The following is an 18,367-nucleotide window of genomic DNA, read 5'->3' as shown; positions in this document are numbered from 1 at the left end:
TATTCTTCTGACACAATTCCAAGAAAAAAATGGAAGTAGAAGGAAAGCTTACAAATTCAATCTATGAAGTCAGCATTCTGATACCAAAACCAGATAAGATAATATGATACACATTAACAAGAGAAAGGATAAAAACCATGATCATTTCAATAGATGGAAAAAAAAAGCATTTGACAAAGTTCAACACCCATTCACAATAAAAATCCTCAACAAAGTAGGTTTAGGTTTACTATCAATATAATAAAGCCCATATATAAGAAACCCAGTGCTAACATTATTCTCAATGGTGAGAGACTGAAAGCTTTCCCCCTAAGATAAGGAATAGGACAAGAATGACCTCTCTCATCATTTTTATTCAACATGGTACTGGAAGCCCTAAAGACAGCAATCATACAAGAAAAAGAAATAAAAGGCATCCCAAGCGGTAAAGAAGAAAACTTTCACTATTTGTATCTATAGTATTTGTATTTGTATTCTATAGTATCATAGATGACATGATACTATAGAAAACTCTAACAACACAAAAAAACCTGCTAGAACTAATAAATGAATTCAGTAAAGTCACAGGATACAAAATCAATATATAGAAATCTGTTGCATTTATATGCACTAATAATGAATTAGCAGAAAGATAAATTGAGGAAACAATCCCATTTACAAAAATTTATTACAGAAATAATAAAATGCCTAGGAATAAATTTAACAGAGAAGGTGAAAGACTTATACTCTGAAAACTATAAAACACTGATGAAAGAAATTGAACGTGACACCAAAAAATGGAAAGATATTCCTTGCTCATGGATTGGGAGAATAAACATTGCTAACGTGTCCACACTATTCAGAGCAATCTATAGATTTAATGCAATCCTTATCAAAATACCAATAGCATTTTTCACAGAATTAGAACAAACAATCTTAAAATTTGTGTGGAACCACAAAAGACCCTGAATAGCCAAAGCAATCTTGGAAAAGAAGAACAAAACTTTCTTTCTTTTTCTTTCTCTCTTTCTTCCTTCCTTTCTTTCTTTCTTTCTTCCTTCTTTCTTTCTCTCTTTCTTTCTTTGTTTTTTCTCTCTCTCTTTCTCCTCTTCTCTTTCTCTCTTTCTTTTACAGATTTCAAGATATACTACAAAGCTGTAGTAGTCAAAACAGAATGGTACTGGCACAAAAATAGATCAATGGAAGAGAATAGAGAGCCCAGAATTAAACCCATGATTATATGATCATTAATCTTTGACAAAGGAGACAAGAATACACAATGGGAAAAGACAGTCTCTTCAACAAATGGTGTTGGGAAAACTGGACAGCTTATATGCATAAAAATAAAACTGAACCACTTTCTTACACCTAAAGAAAAATAAACTCAAAATAGATTAAAGACCTAAATGTGAGACCTGAAACCATAGATCATAAATCTCACTCAAATCCCCAACATGCACAATCTGGGTGGAGAAACGGTACTGGAGGTCTGTCTTCTCGGATTCTTTAGAATGAAGCACACATACTTTTCAGACTTCTCTTCACTGGATCCGGCTAGCGATCTGAAGGTCTGGGAAATGACATGTTCCTGTCTCTCCTTCTAGGACATTTTTTCTCTTAAATGAATAAGAAGGGAAAGATATAGGGTATATGTAAAAAACGTGTTTATCTTTCAGACTTTTTGTATTATAGTTATGACAACACTGAAAATTCCATAGTGATGTATTTCCTAGGTTTCATTGTGTTTTCACTTTCAGTGGTGTTAAACTTCAGAAAGTTAAATATATATTAAATTTGCATGGTATATTGTGATTTACAAACACCATTTAATGATGTATCAGATGTAGAGCCCAGTCCTCATCAATTCCACTTAACAGATATTCTAGAATCTGCCCCACAGCCACTGCTCTTACCTCAATCTATCTGGACTCTTCTAGCAGTCTTCTGTTTTTCTGATTTCCACTCCTCCCATTTTATGATTTCTTTTTATCTTTCTGGCAAATTAATTTTCCTAAAACACAGTGCTGGGCATTTCACTGTGTGTTAAAACATTTTCAGCAGGACTGAATAGGTCTTAGAAGTCCACACTCCCTCGCCTGGCCTTTCAGGTCCCATAGAACTTGAGAGAAGACTAGTTTTCCAGATTTATCCTCCAGTAACTTCCACAGACCCTAAGTTTCAGGCAAATGGAATTATCCCTGCATTCTCCTGCAGTCTTTACTTCCACCCTGGGTTACCTTCTGACATGTTATGGTTATAACTTGAAATTTCCTCAGACCTCACCAGCCTGAGGATGAGACTGAAGGCACATTAGCATCCGTACCCTAAGTTCACCAGCTTCTTGGACACAGAAAGTCCAAACCTCTCTCAGTTTTTCTCTCAAATATTTTGAGTATTAAGAGCACACTGTATACACCGGATGTTAGCCAAGTTGACAATGAATTATATTGAAAAATATTTTGATCGTTCTAGTACAGTGTCCCCATATATTGAGATGATATATGAGCTGACAGCTAGGCATGCTGCTACTTCACTTTGAGGGGTGCTAGGGAAGTTCTCTGTGTTTCTGGGGTGCCACTGGCTTCACTGTGTCCTCCTTCTGTGCATCTTGAGCCCTTCTGAGGCCAAGGTTGATCCTGGCAGAGTGAGGAAAAATGGCTTTCTCCCCTTTATGTCACAGTCTGTTGGTGATATGTTAAAGCAATGTGGCTTGGGCTCTCGTGTGTTACAGAATATAGAATAATCTTGTATTTTGCGGTACCACTGGAATTAAACTTGGCACCCAAAGTCTGCATCACAGCTCCCAGGATATATTCCAAATCACTATGTCTCTTTGATAATTCAGGTTTTGTTCCTGGATCCTGTAGTTCATGCCAGGATTTTCTTCTTGTGGGATAAGTTGTTCTGTAAGAAGTTTCTCAGGACCTCTGCAAAGAGATTTGTGTTGGACTTGCTACCAGTTTCCTGGACATGTCCAGAAACTCTGGCTCCCAGTTAGTGCCCTCAACTTAAGTTCTTTTATTTATTTATTTATTTATTTTTATACATAGTTTATTGTCATATTGGTTTCCATATAACACCTAGTGCTCTTCCCCACAAGTGCCCTCCTTCATGACCATCACCTCCCTTCTCCTTTGCCCCTCCCCCTTCAGCCCTCAGCTCATTTTCTGTATTCAAGAGTCTCTCATGATTTGCCTCCTTCCCTCTCCCTAACTCTTTTCCCTCCTTCCCCTCCCCACGGTCCTCTGTTAGGTTTCTCCTGTTAGACCTATGAGCGAAAACATATGGTATCTGTCCTTTCTTTTATTTAGCATGACACCCTCAAGGTCCATCCACTTTGCTACAAAGATTTCATTCTTTCTCATTGCCATGTAGTATTCCATTGTATATATAAACCACATCTTCTTCATCCATTCATCAGGTGATGGACATTTAGGCTCTTTCCATGATTTGGCTATTGTTGAAAGTGCCGCTATGAACACTGGGGTACATGTGCCCCTATGCATCAGCACTTCTGTGTCCCTTGGGTAAATCCCTAGCAGTGCCACTGCTGGGTCATAGGGGAGTTCTACTGATAGTTTTTTGAGAAATCTCCACACTGTTTTTCAGAGTGGCTGTATCGGTTTACATTCCCACCAACAGTGTAGGAGGATGCCTGTTTCTTCACATCCTCATCAGCATCTATAGTTTTTTGATTTGTTCATTTTAGCCACTCTGACTGGTGTGAGGTGGTATCTCAGTGTGGTTTTGATTTGTATTTCCCTGATGATGAGCAACGCCGAGCATCGTTTCATGTGTCTGTTGGCCATCTGGGTGTCCTCTTTGGAGAAGCATCTATTCGTGTCTTCATATCTATTTCTTCACTGAATTATTCATTTTTCAGGTGTGGAGTTTGGTGAGTTTCTTGTAAATTTTGGATACTAGTCCTTTGTCCTATATGTCATTTGCAACTATCATTTCCTATTTTGTCGGTTGCCTATTAGTTTTCTTGATGGTTTCCTTTGCAGTGCAGAAGCTTTTTATCTTGATGAGGTCCCAATAGTTTATTTTGGTTCTTGATTCCCTTGTCTTTGGGGATGCATCAAGTAGGAAATTGCTGCAGTTGATATCATGGAGGCTGTTTCCTGCTTTCTCCTCTAAGGTTTTAATGGACTCCTGTCTCATATTCAGGTCCTTCATCCATTTTGAGTTTATTTTTGTGTGTGGTGTTTTTAATAGGAGACATCTTAGCCTTCCAGCAAGGAGACTTTCCTTTTGCCTGCTGCATTTCTTTATGAGACACACCCACGCATCCTATCTCCTACAGATAGGCTCTGCTGCGGCAGGCTTCGTGGTTACATAAGGATGCATGCAGTGTGATAGCATTCACATAAAGTTTAAAAACACGCAGACCCTGCCTCCCAAATATTTATAGAACATATGTGATTGGCTGAACTATAAAGGCAAGCAAGAGGGAGGAAGGACAGTGTCAGCAAGGGATATACAAAAGACTTTACTCAGTCATGCTTGATTTTTTAGGCTGAGTTTGTGAGTCTATGGGTGTTTGATTTTATTACCATTGTTTACAAGATGCATATTCATTATATATGTATGATTGTATAACACTCAACATTTTAAGTATCATAATTACAAGTTTGTGTCATAATTAAAAGTTTGTTCTAAATTAAGACAAAATATAAGTATTGATTGGTACTTTGCATTGGTTTTCTATACCTCCACTTCTCCCTTTTATTGCTCTCTTTAGTCTCTACTCTAATCTTCAAGTTCTGGAGAGTCCTTTTCACATTTGCCTTCTTTTTCTTAGCTTATGGGCAGTCCTTCCATTTTCTCCTATGATTTTTACCTCTGCTTTCTTCATGATGACTCGCTTCTTGATTCAGTTCTTGTAAATTTGCTTCTTACCTCTTGGAACTACACTGCCAGCAATTGGCAGTTATTTTCTCCTCTTTGTTTTTGTTGAACAGGAAACTGTTCCAGAACATGAGTCATTGTCTATTAGACTAGAATGCCTCTGGGTTTTCCATTTCCTTTTTTTGTTTTTTTTTTTGCTAATACTCAATAAATACACACTTTTAAATATTTTATTTAGTGACTACTCTGTGAGCTTTCTTGGGAATTGCAATTATGGGAGATTTTTAAAGAGGTGCCAGCAATACAATGAAATGGAGATAGCCCCTCAGAAAAATGCTTTCTTAACAGTTTCTCCTTGAGAAAGGTCTGCTGTCCTTACTCAAGCTACAGAGCACCTACAGTAAGCATCCATGGGATACCAGGGAACCTTTAAAAACGATCGCCTAGGTAGTGGCACCTGGGTGGCTCAGTAGGCGAAGCATCCAACTCTTGACTTCGGATCAGGTCATGATCCAACTCCCCTGTTGTGGGATCAAGCCCCTCGTTGGACTCAGCACAGAGCCTGCTTGGGATTCTGTCTCTCTGCCCCTCCCTGCTTGTGCTCATTCTTTCTCTCCCTTTCTCTCTAAATAAATAAATAAACTTAAAAAAATGATCATGTAGATTATTATTTATTGACATGGAAAGATATTTATGACACATTAATAAATGAAAACAGGTATGGTATATATATATACATGATATTTATATATAACATATATATTATATTTCATTTTTATTTAAAGCCTTCTATATCTAAGCACATACATGTGCATAGATAAAACTAGAGGGACATATACAATATTAATTTTATCTAATTGATTAAAAATTAACAGTGGCTATCTTGGAGTGGTGGGATTTGGTAAGATATTTTTGGTTAAGTTTATATGATTTTCTCTGTTTTTTAAAGCATTTGAAATAACATATGTGGATTTTATAAAAACCAGCAAATTAATTTCCATTTTGATTTTTTTTAAGTTTTTGGTGACATTAAGAAATATCTCCTTGGGGCACCTAGGTGGCTCAGTTCGTTGGTTGTCTGACTTCAGCTCAGGTCATGATCTCACAGTTCATGGGTTTGAGCCCCACATCAGGCTTTGTGCTGACAGCTCAGAGCCTGGAGCCTGCTTCAGATTCTGTGTCTCCCTTTCTTTTTGTCCCTCCCCCATTCACGATGTGACTCTCAAAAATAAATTTTAAAATTTAAAAAAAGAAATTTCTCCTCAAAAGATTTGTTTTTAGTTTTTATAATAGTTTATTGTCAAATTGGTTTCCATATAACACCCAGTGCTTCTCCCCACAAGTGCCCCCCACCATGACCATCACCCCCTCCCTCCCTCCCCCTCCCGCTTCATTCCATGGTTCGTTTTCAGTATTCAGTAGTCTCCCTTGATCTGTGTCCCTCACTCTTCCCTGCTCTCTTTCCCCCTTTTTCTCCCCATGGTCCCCTGCCAAGTCTCTCCTGTTAGACCTATGAATGGTATCTATCCTTCTCTGCCTGACTTATTTTGCTTAGCATGACATCTTCAAGGTCCATCCACTTTGCTACAAATGGCCATATTTCATTCTTCCTCATTGCCATATAGTACTCCATTGTATATATATACCACATCTTCTTGATCCATTCATCAGGTGATGGACATTTAGGCTCTTTCCATGATTTGGCTATTGTTGAAAGTGCCGCTATGAACATTGGGGTACATGTGCAAATACCTGCAAGTATACTCTGGAAGTATCCCTACTCTTTAACATTTAACACAACATATTAGCAGATTTTAAAGTGGAAAAAACAGAGAATTCTAAGTGGTATCTTGCTGCACACACATCAGAAATCACAAGTTAAAAGTACAGGCCATATCACTCTGGTTGTAAGGGTAGGTCTTCCCCAAAGATAAGGGCATTGGGAAGAGCAGGATGGACAAGAGAACGGTCAGAGAGGATGGACTGCAGAGAAGTGCATCTTCTAGACCTGCATAGTTGCATGCAGGGAAATGGAGGTGTGTGAATTTCTCCAGGGGACCCAGGAGTGTCCTCAAGGTGGAGGAAAAAACTTCTCCAGCAGTTTTCCTTAGGACAGAAGTAGGCTCCTGATTCCACTGTTTCCACCTTGAATTCTAAGACACAAGTCAGAGGCAGTGGCAGTGTGACTACTGTGGTGTCAGGATGCCGATCTGTTCTGATTTGCCTGGGACTTTCCTGTTTTAGAACTGAAAGTCCTACATCCCTGGAAACACCTTGGTCCCAGGCAAAACTGGGATGTTGGACTCCCTATGTGGTGGGCACATTAGCAGGGGTCAGGGGAGGTACTTGGCTGAGCAGCAAAAGATTGTTGGAGGCCATGGCAATCAAACAAGAGGATGTGGCTGTCACCATAGTGACTGTGCTAGGGTCTCCTTAGAAGTGGCACCATTAAATGGTGGTGCCATTGGCAGCAGTGATCTGGGCTGCAAGACGAAAGCTGTGTTGACACCCCAGCAGGAAGGGAGGGGTTTCCAGTTTTCCACTGTTGTTGTAAAGAGGAAACCACAGGCATTGGGTAGAGGTGGAGGACCAGCAGGAGTGGCGAGGATCCAAGAACTGCATTCACAAAGGTCACACTTACCTAGCCATTCTCATTTCTGCATCTCTTCAGTGGCCCTGCCCCCAGACTTGGGATTAGGGAACATGAGTTAGTTCTTTCTAAACTTCACCCGGTTGCATAAGGCTTTTGGGGACCAGAGTTACCTTTAGCTAATTGACACATCGTCACTTACTTTCTTGTTCATGTTCCTCTGGGGGAAAAATAATCCCCAGTGCTTAAAAAAAAAAAAAAGTTAAGTATTTCTTACCTCGCTAGGCAATGGAACACACATTAGAAAAAAAATTCACTGACTCGTTTTGCCCAGGGGAAAGCCAGGAGTTGTTAATTGCTCCAAGTCAAGGATTGAAAACTAGCACTGGGATGGGAAAGAACAAGTCCATAGACCCGTATGCTGGTTAAACAGAACCTGTGGGTCCTTGGTCAATAAATAGTTTTCAGCTTTGAGGTCAGGCCTGCCCTGGGCGCTCACAGTTTAGCAAAGAACCAGGTATGATGAAACACAATATTCCCCTCTGTTATCTCCTAGGTAAGTGCTGCTCTAAGTAAGTTTTCTAAGTGGAAAGAAAGGTCTCTTGTAGCTGGGTATTGCTTCTTCCACCTCTCCATTTTAACCCTGCATTAGCCATCATTCTCTGGACTTTGCTAGAACAAATTCCATCTTTTTATTGTAGACAAATAGTACTTTCCTTAGCATTTCCATGTTGTCTGCTTTTTTTTTTTTTAAAGTTTATCTATTTAGGGTCACCTGGGTAACTCAATGGGTTAAGCATCTGACTTTGGCTCAGGTCATGATCTTGGTTTGTGAGTTCAAGCCCCATGTCAGGCTCTGTGCCGACAGCCCAGAGCCTGGAGCCTGTTGCAGATTCTGTGTCTCCCTCTCTCTCTGCCCCTTTCCTGCTTGTGCTCTGTCTCCTCTCTCTCTCAAAAATAAACATTAAAAAAATTAAAGTTTATTTATTTAGAGAGAGGGAGGGCACACTTGAGTGCAAGTGGGAGAGGGTCACAGAGAGAGAGAGAGAGAGAGAGAGAGAGAATCTCAAGCAGGCCCAGCACCATCAGTGCAGAGCCCGATGTGAAGCTGCAACTCATGAACTGTGAAATAAAGACCTGAGCTGAAACCAAAGTTAGACGCTCAACTGACTGAGCCACCCAAGTTGAGTCTTGAGTGCTGTCTATTTTCCCAAATCTTTTCTTTTTCTTCCTTCCTTCCTTCCTTCCTTCCTTCCTTCCTTCCTTCCTTCCTTCCTTCCTTCCTTCCCTCTCTCTCTCTCTCTCTCTCTCTCTCTCTCTCTCTCTCTCTTTCTTTCTTTCTTTCTTTTTTTCTTTCCCTCTCTCTCTCTCCCTTCCCCACCCTTCATCCTTCATTTTTTTCTCTGATGAGGACAGACTATTTAATCTCCATCAACTCACCCTTATCTTTTAGTTCCTCTTAAACCTCCCTTTGCAGCCAGGTTCCCACAGCTACATTTGCCCTCAGTCTAACTGTGTGGCTTGGCCTCTTAGGGAGACACTAGCTTTGACCCCAGGTCATCATTTCTTTTAGAGCCACAAGAGTATTAAATAACAGCACATCTGAATTTAATTATGATTCAGCCTTCCTGGCCCCACATCCACAAATTTTTAATGCTTTGGAGGGAAGGAGTGTTTGCTACAAATATTGGCTGTGGTTACAATGTTTTGATTGGCTTTTCATTTCCTATATTCATAAACATGTTAAAAGGGTGGCTAAAATGGTTGGGAATGGAGTGTGTGGATAATCTAACATGGTGTAGATAGGGCTTTTCACATGCCCGAGCACACAATATTTTCTGTTTTCTTGTTTTTTTCTTCACAAATATGCCTTTCTCCCCCCTTTCTTTTAAACACTGGCACAGAACAACTAGAACTTTCACTTTGGTTTCATAATTTATGTGGCTGATTTCATAGACTATTGTGTTTCATGTTATGTAATATTTCTGACAGTTACAAGTAATTTTTTTTCACTTTAAGGATATGGGGCTTTTGTGTTGGTATGTTTGGAAGGAACAAAAAGTAATAACAGGAAGGAATACAATGTAAGAAGGGTATATACTTTTCCTGGTACAAATATATACCTCCTCTGTCCCCAGCCCAATGCAATGTTTCTGTCCATAGTGGATGTTGAGTTCCCTGTCCATGCAGCCTGTGGTTAGCCACTGTTAGATCTTTCAACTGTGATGCTCCCTGTAGAATTGTTGTGGCATGAGGAGGAGTCTTAATGACTGACATTTAACCTTGTTTGTTGTGAGCTTCGGCTGCCTCAATCCCTGTCCAATATCATGATACTTTTCTTTGCTCGAGATTTACTTTATGATTGATTTTTACTACAGACACTTGGATATCAGAGGTTAGTCTGTTTAGGGAATGCATATTGTTATATGTAGGGTGAGTCTTCCACACTTAATTAACTTCAGACATCAGGACTTTTCTTGTCAGGGTTCCTGTTAATGGAACAATAAACAGAATAATCTCTAAACCTGGCAGTGTGATCACCAGCATTATCAGTCTTGTTCCAAACACCATCAAAGGCAGCCATAAAATCAGAGCCTGTTTTGAAGATAACAGCTGATATTTACTACACTTAGATGAACTAATTATACAGTAATTGAAAAGTCAAAAACAAATGATCATTGGCAAGTAATTCCTTACTTCAGGACAATAATACAAGGTAAGCTTACAGTAGGTTTTCTTGGATGATCTCAGGATTTCATAAGTACCAATCCATTATATCTTATAATGTATGTAAGACGTAAGAGAATCATATGGCCATTTCTCTATGTAGCCTGATTGTTTATGTCTTCTTACTTTTGAACATAGTTCTTTACTTTTGGTATCTTAATTTGTTCCCACAAAAAATCACTGGTCCAAGGCAAGACTGCGACATAGGTAAAGTTTGAATTAAATGGCTTCCATTTCCTCTTCATCTTCCTTTTTTTTTTGCTCTTGCTACTTCTTCACCCCAACATAAGGTCTAAACTGGGTCCCATTCTGAGTCTTAGTCAACTCCTGTATAACTTATGACTAAGATATTACCTGAGGAAATATGTATAATGACCCCTCCTAGGAATGTATTTCCTTTTTTCCTGGTAAATGTTTACTTTGATATAATATTAAAATTGCAGAAAGTTACAAAAACAATATAAATAACTCGCATTCACCCTTTACCCAGATTCAGTAATTTCTTACATTTTCCCCTATTTGTTTTATCATTTGCTTTCTTGCTTTATTAGTATGTGTATATGTATATGTTTTTTTTTTCTGAGCCATTTGATAGTGAGTTGCAGACATCATGCCTCTTTACCACTAAATACTTCAACATGTGTTTTCTAAGAACAAAGCATCCTCTTAAATAACCAGAGTGCAATGATCAAAACCAGGAATTTTAACATTGATACAATGCTATTATTCATATTAAATTTATAGCCTATATTAAATTTTATAAATTACCCCAATAATATTCTTTAAGCCTTTCTCCTCATTCTAGATCCAATCCAGGAATATGCTTTATACTTAATTGGCATCCACTAGTCTTCTTTAAATCAGGACAGTTCTTAGTCTTTATCTTTCCTTTTCTTGATATTTTAAAAAGTACAGACCAATGATTTTACAGAATGCCCTTCAATTTGAATTTGCCTGATGTTTCCTCATGATTAGATTCAGGTTATGCATTTTTGGTGGGAATGGCTCAGAAGTGATGTGTTCTTCCTGGCACATCATTATCAGAAGGTTCATGATGGTTGGAATACATTTCTTTTTTAAAGAAGACTCCTAAATATGCGAAAGCTTTCATATCCTAAAGAAAAATATATTTAAAAATGAAACAAGAGGATATAATGTATTTGAACAAGGGATCTTATCAAATACCTTAAGGCAAACTGTTACCTACTCTGCTTGTCATATAGTTTATCCTGGTATTATTAGTTCACCCGCTTATTAATGTATTTGTTGATTCATTTAGTCAATGATGGTCAAACACCTACTGAGTGCTATAAAACTCCAGGTGCTGAAAAACAAAAACAAAGCAAAAACCCACCTTCATCATGAAGCTTCTATTCTAGTGTGGAGAAATATATGTTATGCAATTTAAGTCAGCTCTGTATTATGTTAGAAGGTAAGAAGGATCCTGGGGAAAATATAAAGCAGGGAAATATAAAGCATCATAAAATAAATGATGGGGAACACTGCAGGAGGTGGTAACACTAAGAGAGGTGAGGAAGAAGGCCTTCCTGAGAAGGCAACATAGTAAACTTCAGCCTCAGAGGCTGAGCAATGTGACTTCTATACTTTGAGAAGGCAGAGATTAAAAGGGCATTCAGTGAAAGAACTGTACCCTTTGAAAATTTTGTTAGTGAATCAACTATAATTCACCCATCAAGTAGTTGAAATGTCAGAGGCCAGGGAGGAGGAAAGTATTAGTGATGGCTCTTGACTAATATTTAGAATATTGAGTGGGACAGAACTGGGAAAGGTGTAATCCCAGTGTAAGCTAGCAGAAAATTAAGCTAGTGCTCACAAAGTAGAATGAGAGAAAGATAAGGCAGGGGACAAAGATGGAGGACTAGTAAGGATAAATGGGGCAAAATTGGAACAACAGCTGGTGGAAAGTAAGCTAGACAATAACACATAATGCATATATTGCATACTATATTTTAAAGTTTTATATTTTAAGAAAGTAAATAGACTTTTGCTTTTAGATTGCATGAAGCAATTGCTTTTGACACTTGACACCATAGGAAGACGTTAGCTTATGTCACAATGTCTCAGAATTGAATCTGTTTATTTCCACATACCCTAGAGCAGGAGTTTCATGTAAGTGACAATACAGGTCAATGGAATCTCTTGCCTGGTGGAAAGTAAGTCTTTCAATGGACATATTTTCTTAGGGATATTCATTCTACTATCTTCAAAGTTTGAGGCTCTGGCTGTCCTTTGCTCTCAGGATGAAGAAATGTCTAAGGATCTTCCTCCTCTCCTTGAATCCTCACTGCCTCTACAAGCCCCATCTTCATTGATATTCTTTTTATCTTCTTTGGCTACTCCTCAATCCCATATGGTTCCCTAGGCCTGTAATGCTCTTATATCACAACTACTTCCCACTCTTTCTTTCAAAGACACTCTGAAATGTCATATTCTTGTGGTGTCTCTCAATTATATGGGTTTCACGATTGGTTTAGACCAGAAAGCCAGGTTTGCAGGTGGTCAGAGGTGATAAAATGCTTCAGTTGTGTTTTTTTTTCTTCTTCAAATTTTTATTTAAGTTCTAGTTTGTTGACATACAGTGCAATATTGGTTTCAGAAGAATTTAGAGGTTCATCACTTACAACACTCAGTGCTTATCACAACAAGTGCCCTCCTTAATACCATTACCCATCTAGCCCATTCCCCTGCCAGGTCCCTCCATCAACCTTCAGTTGGTTCTCTATCATTAAGAGATTCTTATAGTTTGTTTCCCTCTCCCCCCCCCACCCCCGCCAATATTTCCAAGTGTTTAATTTCTTATATGATATTTGTCTTTCTCTGATGGACAGATTTCACTTAGCATAATACACTCTATCTCCATCCATACTGTTGTATATGGCAAGATTTCATATTTTTTGATGCCTGAGTAATATTCCAGTGTGTGTGTGTGTGTGTGTGTGTGTGTGTGTGTGTGTGTTGCACATCTTCTTTATTCATTCATCAGTCAATGGATAATTGACTCTTTCCATTGTTTGGCTATTGTTGATAATGCTGTTATAAATATTGGGGTGCATGTACCCCCTTCAAATCCGTATTTTTTATCCTTTGGGTCATTACCTAGTAGTGCAATTGCTGGATTGTAGGGTAGTTCTATTTTTAACTTTTTAAGGAAACTCCATACTGTTTTCTAAAGTGGCTGTAACCAGTTTGCATTCCCACCAACAGTGCAAGAGGGTTCCCCTTTCTCCACATCCTCACCAACACCTGTTGTTCCTTGTGTTGTCAATTTTAGCCATTTTGACAGGTGTGCAATGGTATCTCATTGTGGTTTTGATTTGTATTTCCCTGATGAGTGACACTGAGCATCTTTTCATGTGTCTGTTAGTCATCTGGATGTCCTCTTTGGAAAATGTCTGTTCATGTTTTCTGACCATTTCTTAACTAGATTATTTGTTTTTTGGGTGTTGAGTTTGATAAGTTCTTTATAGATTTTAGATACTAGCCCTTTATCAGATACATCATTTGCAAATACATTCTCTTATTGTATAGGCTGCTTTTTAGTTTTGTTGCTTATTTCCTTCACTGTGCAGAAGCTTTTTATATTGATGAAGTCACCAAAATTCATTTTTGCTTTTGTTCACCATGCCTTTACCATGCCTCCAGTGATGTGCCTGGTAAGAAGTTAATGCAGCCAAGGCCTGTGTTCTCCTCTAGGATTTTGAAGTTTTCCTGTCTCACATTTAGATATTTCATCCATGTTGAATTTATTTTTAGGTACAGTGTAAAAAAATGTGGCCCAATTTCATTCTTCTGCATGTTGCTGTACAGTTTTCCCAACACCATTTGTAGAAGAGACTTTTTTCCACTGCATATTCTTTCTTGCTTTGTCAAAGATTAGTTGACCATATAATTTGTGGGTCCATTCTGGGTTTTCTATTCTTTTCCATTGATCTATGTGTCTTTTTTCTTTGGCTTTGTTTTGGGGTGTGTGTGTGTGTGTGTGTGTGTGTGTGTGTGTGAGCACAATATTGTCTTGATGACTAGAGCTTTGTAATGTAGCTTGAAGTCCAGAATCCTGATGTCTTCAGGTTTTCTTTTCTTTTTCAGGATTACTTTGGCTATTCAAGATCTTTTGTGGTTCCACACAAATTTTAGGATTGTTTGTTCTAGCTCTGTGAAAGATGCTGGTTGTATTTTGATAGGAATTGCATTTAATGTGTAACTTTGGGTAGTATAGACATTTTGTTAAATATCTGTTTTTCCAATTCATGAACATGGAATGTTTTTCCATTTCTTTGTATCTTTTTCAATGTCTTTCATAAGTGTTCCATAGTCTTTAGAGTACAGATCTTTTACCTCTTTGGTTAGGTTTATTTCTAGTTATCTTATGGTTTTTGATGCAATTGTAAATGGCATGAACTTCTTAATTTCTTTTTCTGCTACTTCATTATTGGTGTGTAGAAATGCAACAAATTTCTGTATGTTAATTTTATATCCTGTGTCTTTGCTGAATTCATGTATTAGTTCTAACAATCTTTAGGTAGAGTTTTTTGGTTTTCTACATAGAGTATCACATTGTCTGAAAATAATGAAAGTTTGACTTCTCCTTTGCCAATCTGGATGTCCTTTATTTCTTTTTGTTGTCTGATTGCTGAGGTTAAGACTTCAATATTATGTTAACTAGTAATGGTGAGAGTGAACATCCCCATCCTGTTCCTGACCATAGTGGAAAAGCTCTCAGTTTTTCCCCATTGAGGGTGATATTAGTTGTGGGTCTTTTGTATATGGTCCTTATGATGTTTAAGTATGGTCCACCTACCACTACTGGTTGAGGGTTTTCATCAAGAATAGATGATGTATTTTGTCAAATGCTTACTATGCATCTATTAAGAGGATCATATCATTCTTATCTTTTCTTTTATTAATGTGGTATACCATCTCGATTGATTGGTGAATATTGAACCATCCCTGAAACCCAGGAATAAATCCCACTTGATCGTGGTGAATAATTATTTTAATGTACTGTTTGATTCAATTTGCTATTATCTTCTTGAGAGTTTTTGCATCCATATTCATCAGGGATATTGGTCTGTAATTCTTCTTTTTGTTGGGGTCCTTGTCTAGTTTTAGAATCAAGGTAATGCTGGCCTCATAGAAGGAGTTTGGAAGTTTTCCTTCCATTTCTATTTTTTGGAACAATTTGAGAAGAATAGGTGTTAACTATTCTTTAAATATTTGGTAGAATTCCCTGGGAAGCTATCTGGCCCTGGACTTTTGTTTGTTGGGACATTTTTTATTAATGATTCAATTTCTTTTCTGGTTATGGGTCTGATCAAATTTTCTATTTCTTCCTGTTTCAGCTTTGGTAGTTTGTATGTTTCTAGGAATTTGTCCATTTTTTCCAGATTGTCCAGTTTCTTGGAATATAGTTTTTCACAATATTCTCTTATAATTGTTTGTATTTCTGTAGTGTTGGCTGTGATCTCTCCTCTTTCATTCATGATTTTTTCTTTTGGGTTCTTTCTCTTTTCTTTATGATAAGTCTAGTTAGGAATTTATCAATTTTATTAATTATTTCAAAGAACCAGCTCTTAGTTTCATTGATCTATTCTACTGTGAGGTTTTTTGGTTTGTTTCTTTCTATATCATTTATTTCTGCTCTAATCTTTATTTCTCTTCTTCTGATGAATTTAGACTTTAGTTGCTGTTCCTTTTCTAACTCTTTTGGATGTAAATTTAGGCTGTGTATTTGAGACTTTTCTTGAGGTATTGCAATCCTAGGACTGCCTTTGCTGCATCCCAAAGATTTTAGACTTTCATGTTTTCATTTGCCTCCATGTAATTTTTATTTCTTCTTATCTTCCTTTAATGCATTCATTCTTTAGTAGGATGTTCTTTTTTTGAATTTATTTATAGGTTTATTGTCAAGTTGGTTTCCATATAACACCCAGTGCTCTTCCCCACAAGTGCCCTCCTCCATGACCATCACCCCCATTTCTCTTTCCCCATCCCCCTTCAGGCTTCAGTTTGTTTTCAGTATTCAAGAGTCTCTCATGATTTGTCTCCCTCTTTCTCCCTAACTCTTTTCCCCTCCTTCTCATCCCCATGATCCTCTGTTACATTTCTTAGTAGGATGTTCTTTACCCTCCATGTATTTGTAGTCTTTCCAAATCTTTTTCTTGTAATGGACTTCAAGTTTCAGAGTGTTCTTGTCTGAAAATCTGCATGGTATGATCTCAATCTTACGGTGCTTGTTGAGGGTTGATTTGTGACCCATTGTGTGATCTATTCTGGAGAATGTTCCCTATTCACTTGAAAAGAATGTGTATTCTGCTGCTTTAGGATAAAATGTTCTGAATATATGTGCTAAGTCCATCTGATCTAGTGTGTCATTCAAAGTCATTATTTCCTTGTTGATTTCCTATTTAGATGATCTGTCCATTAATTTAAGTGGGAGGTTAAAGCCCCCTACTATTATTGTATTATTTTTTTTTGAGAGAGAGAGAGAGAGAGAAAGAGGGAGAGAGAGAGAACACAGGGTGTGAGTGGGGGAGGGGCTTTGGGAGAGGGAAAGGGAATCTTAAGCAGACTCCATGCTCACCATGGAGCATGAAGTGGGGCTTGATCTCACAACTGTGAGAGCATGATCTGAGCCAAAATCAAGTCAGATGAAGTGGGGCTTGATCTCACAACTGTGAGAGCATGATCTGAGCCAAAATCAAGTCAGATGCTTAAGTTGAGCCACTTAGGAGGCCCCCATTATTGCATTATTATCATTGAGTTTCTTCATGTTTGTGATCGACATATATTTGTGTTTCAAGGTGGGGGCATAAATAGTTACAATTGTTAGATGTTCTTGATGGGTAGACCCCTTAATTATGACATAATGTTCTTCTTCATCTTTTGTTACAGTCTTTGGTTTAAAATCTAGTTTTTTTTTTTGATATCAGTATGGCTACTCTGGCTTTCTTTTGATGTCCATTAATATAATAGATGGTTCTCCATCCCCTCACTTTCAGTCTGCAGGTGTCTTTAGGTCTAAAATGAGTCTCTTGTAGGCAGCATATAGATGGGTCATTTTTTTTTTTGAGAGAGAGAGAGAGAGAGAGAGAGAGAGAGAGCGAGCGCATGAGTCAGGGAGAGGGGCAGTGAGACCCATACTCAGCGTGGAGCCTGACATGGGGCTTGATCTCACGACTCTGAGATCATGACCTAAGCTGAAATCAAGAGTCAGATGTTTAACCAAATGACCCACCCAGGCTTCCAAGGTGGGTCTTATGTTTTGTTCTTTAAAATTCATTCTGATATCCTATGCCTTTTGATTGGAGTGTTTAGTTCATTTATATTCAGAGTGATTTTTGATAGACATGAATTTAGTGCCATTGTGTTGCCTGTAAAGTTGATGTTTCTGGTAATGTTCTCTGTTCATTCTAGTCTTTGTAGCCTTTGGTCTCCTCCTCTCCCCGCCACCCCCCATTCAAATATTTCTTGCAGGACTGGTTTGGTGGTCACATACTCCTTTAGTTTTTGTTTGTCTGGGATGCCCTTTATCTCTTCTTCTATTCTGAATGAGGCCTTGCTGGATAAAGCATTCTTGACTGTATATTTTTCCCATTCAGCACATTGAATATATCCTGCCACTCCCTTCTGGCCTGCCAAGTTTCTGGGGACAGATCTGCTGAGAACTTGATCTGTCTTCACTTGCAGGTTAAGGACTTCCCCCACTTACTGCTTTCAGGATTCTTTCCTTGTCTTTGTATTTTGTGAATTTTACTGTGATATTTTAGTGAACAGGGCAGCTCAGTGATGCCCACCAGGTCTTTTGCCCCTGCAGAGGTCATGCCCCCTCTCCCAAATACCCTCCAAACAGGGGAAATGCCTCTTCCCATGCAACCCAGGGTATCTTCAGACCATGATGCCTGCTCTCTGGTCTCCACCCTCCTTCCCCCTAGAGCCCCACAAAGTACAACCCTGGCAATGGTGTGGGCTTCTGAAACTTCAGACTCCACTCTTTATAAAAACCTGTGATATTCAGCCCCTCTCTTTTTCCCAGTGATTTGGGGGAAGAGTTTTTCTTGTGCAGTTACCCCCTCATACTTCCTCTCCCTACAACTCTCTCTCTTCTTCTTGCTCTTCTGTGATCAGGGCTCCCTCCCCATTGCAACCTCCACAGCTCTTCCCTCCACCAAATCAACTTTCTGCAATTCTTACCTTCTGTGA

At 38.4% G+C, this 18,367-nt stretch overlaps 1 long non-coding RNA gene across 2 annotated transcripts in view; it reads right to left on the bottom strand.

The window, feature by feature from the left end:
• The window catches only part of LOC115306907, a 45,996-nt gene that overhangs the window by 25,407 nt on the left and 2,222 nt on the right, over positions 1–18,367 (bottom strand). The window contains exon 1 of one of the 2 annotated variants that reach the window (XR_003915488.1): positions 1,506–1,567. The exons of the other annotated variant lie outside the window; for it this stretch is intronic. This is a non-coding gene — a long non-coding RNA (uncharacterized LOC115306907). Of the gene's footprint in view, positions 1–1,505; positions 1,568–18,367 lie in introns of those variants that run through there. 2 annotated transcript variants of the gene reach the window in all.

This window comes from Suricata suricatta, chromosome 11 (assembly GCF_006229205.1).
Source record: "Suricata suricatta isolate VVHF042 chromosome 11, meerkat_22Aug2017_6uvM2_HiC, whole genome shotgun sequence".
NCBI lineage: Eukaryota > Metazoa > Chordata > Mammalia > Carnivora > Herpestidae > Suricata > Suricata suricatta.
Note: the sequence above shows the minus strand (reverse complement) of the source record. Positions and strands in the feature narration are given on the sequence as shown.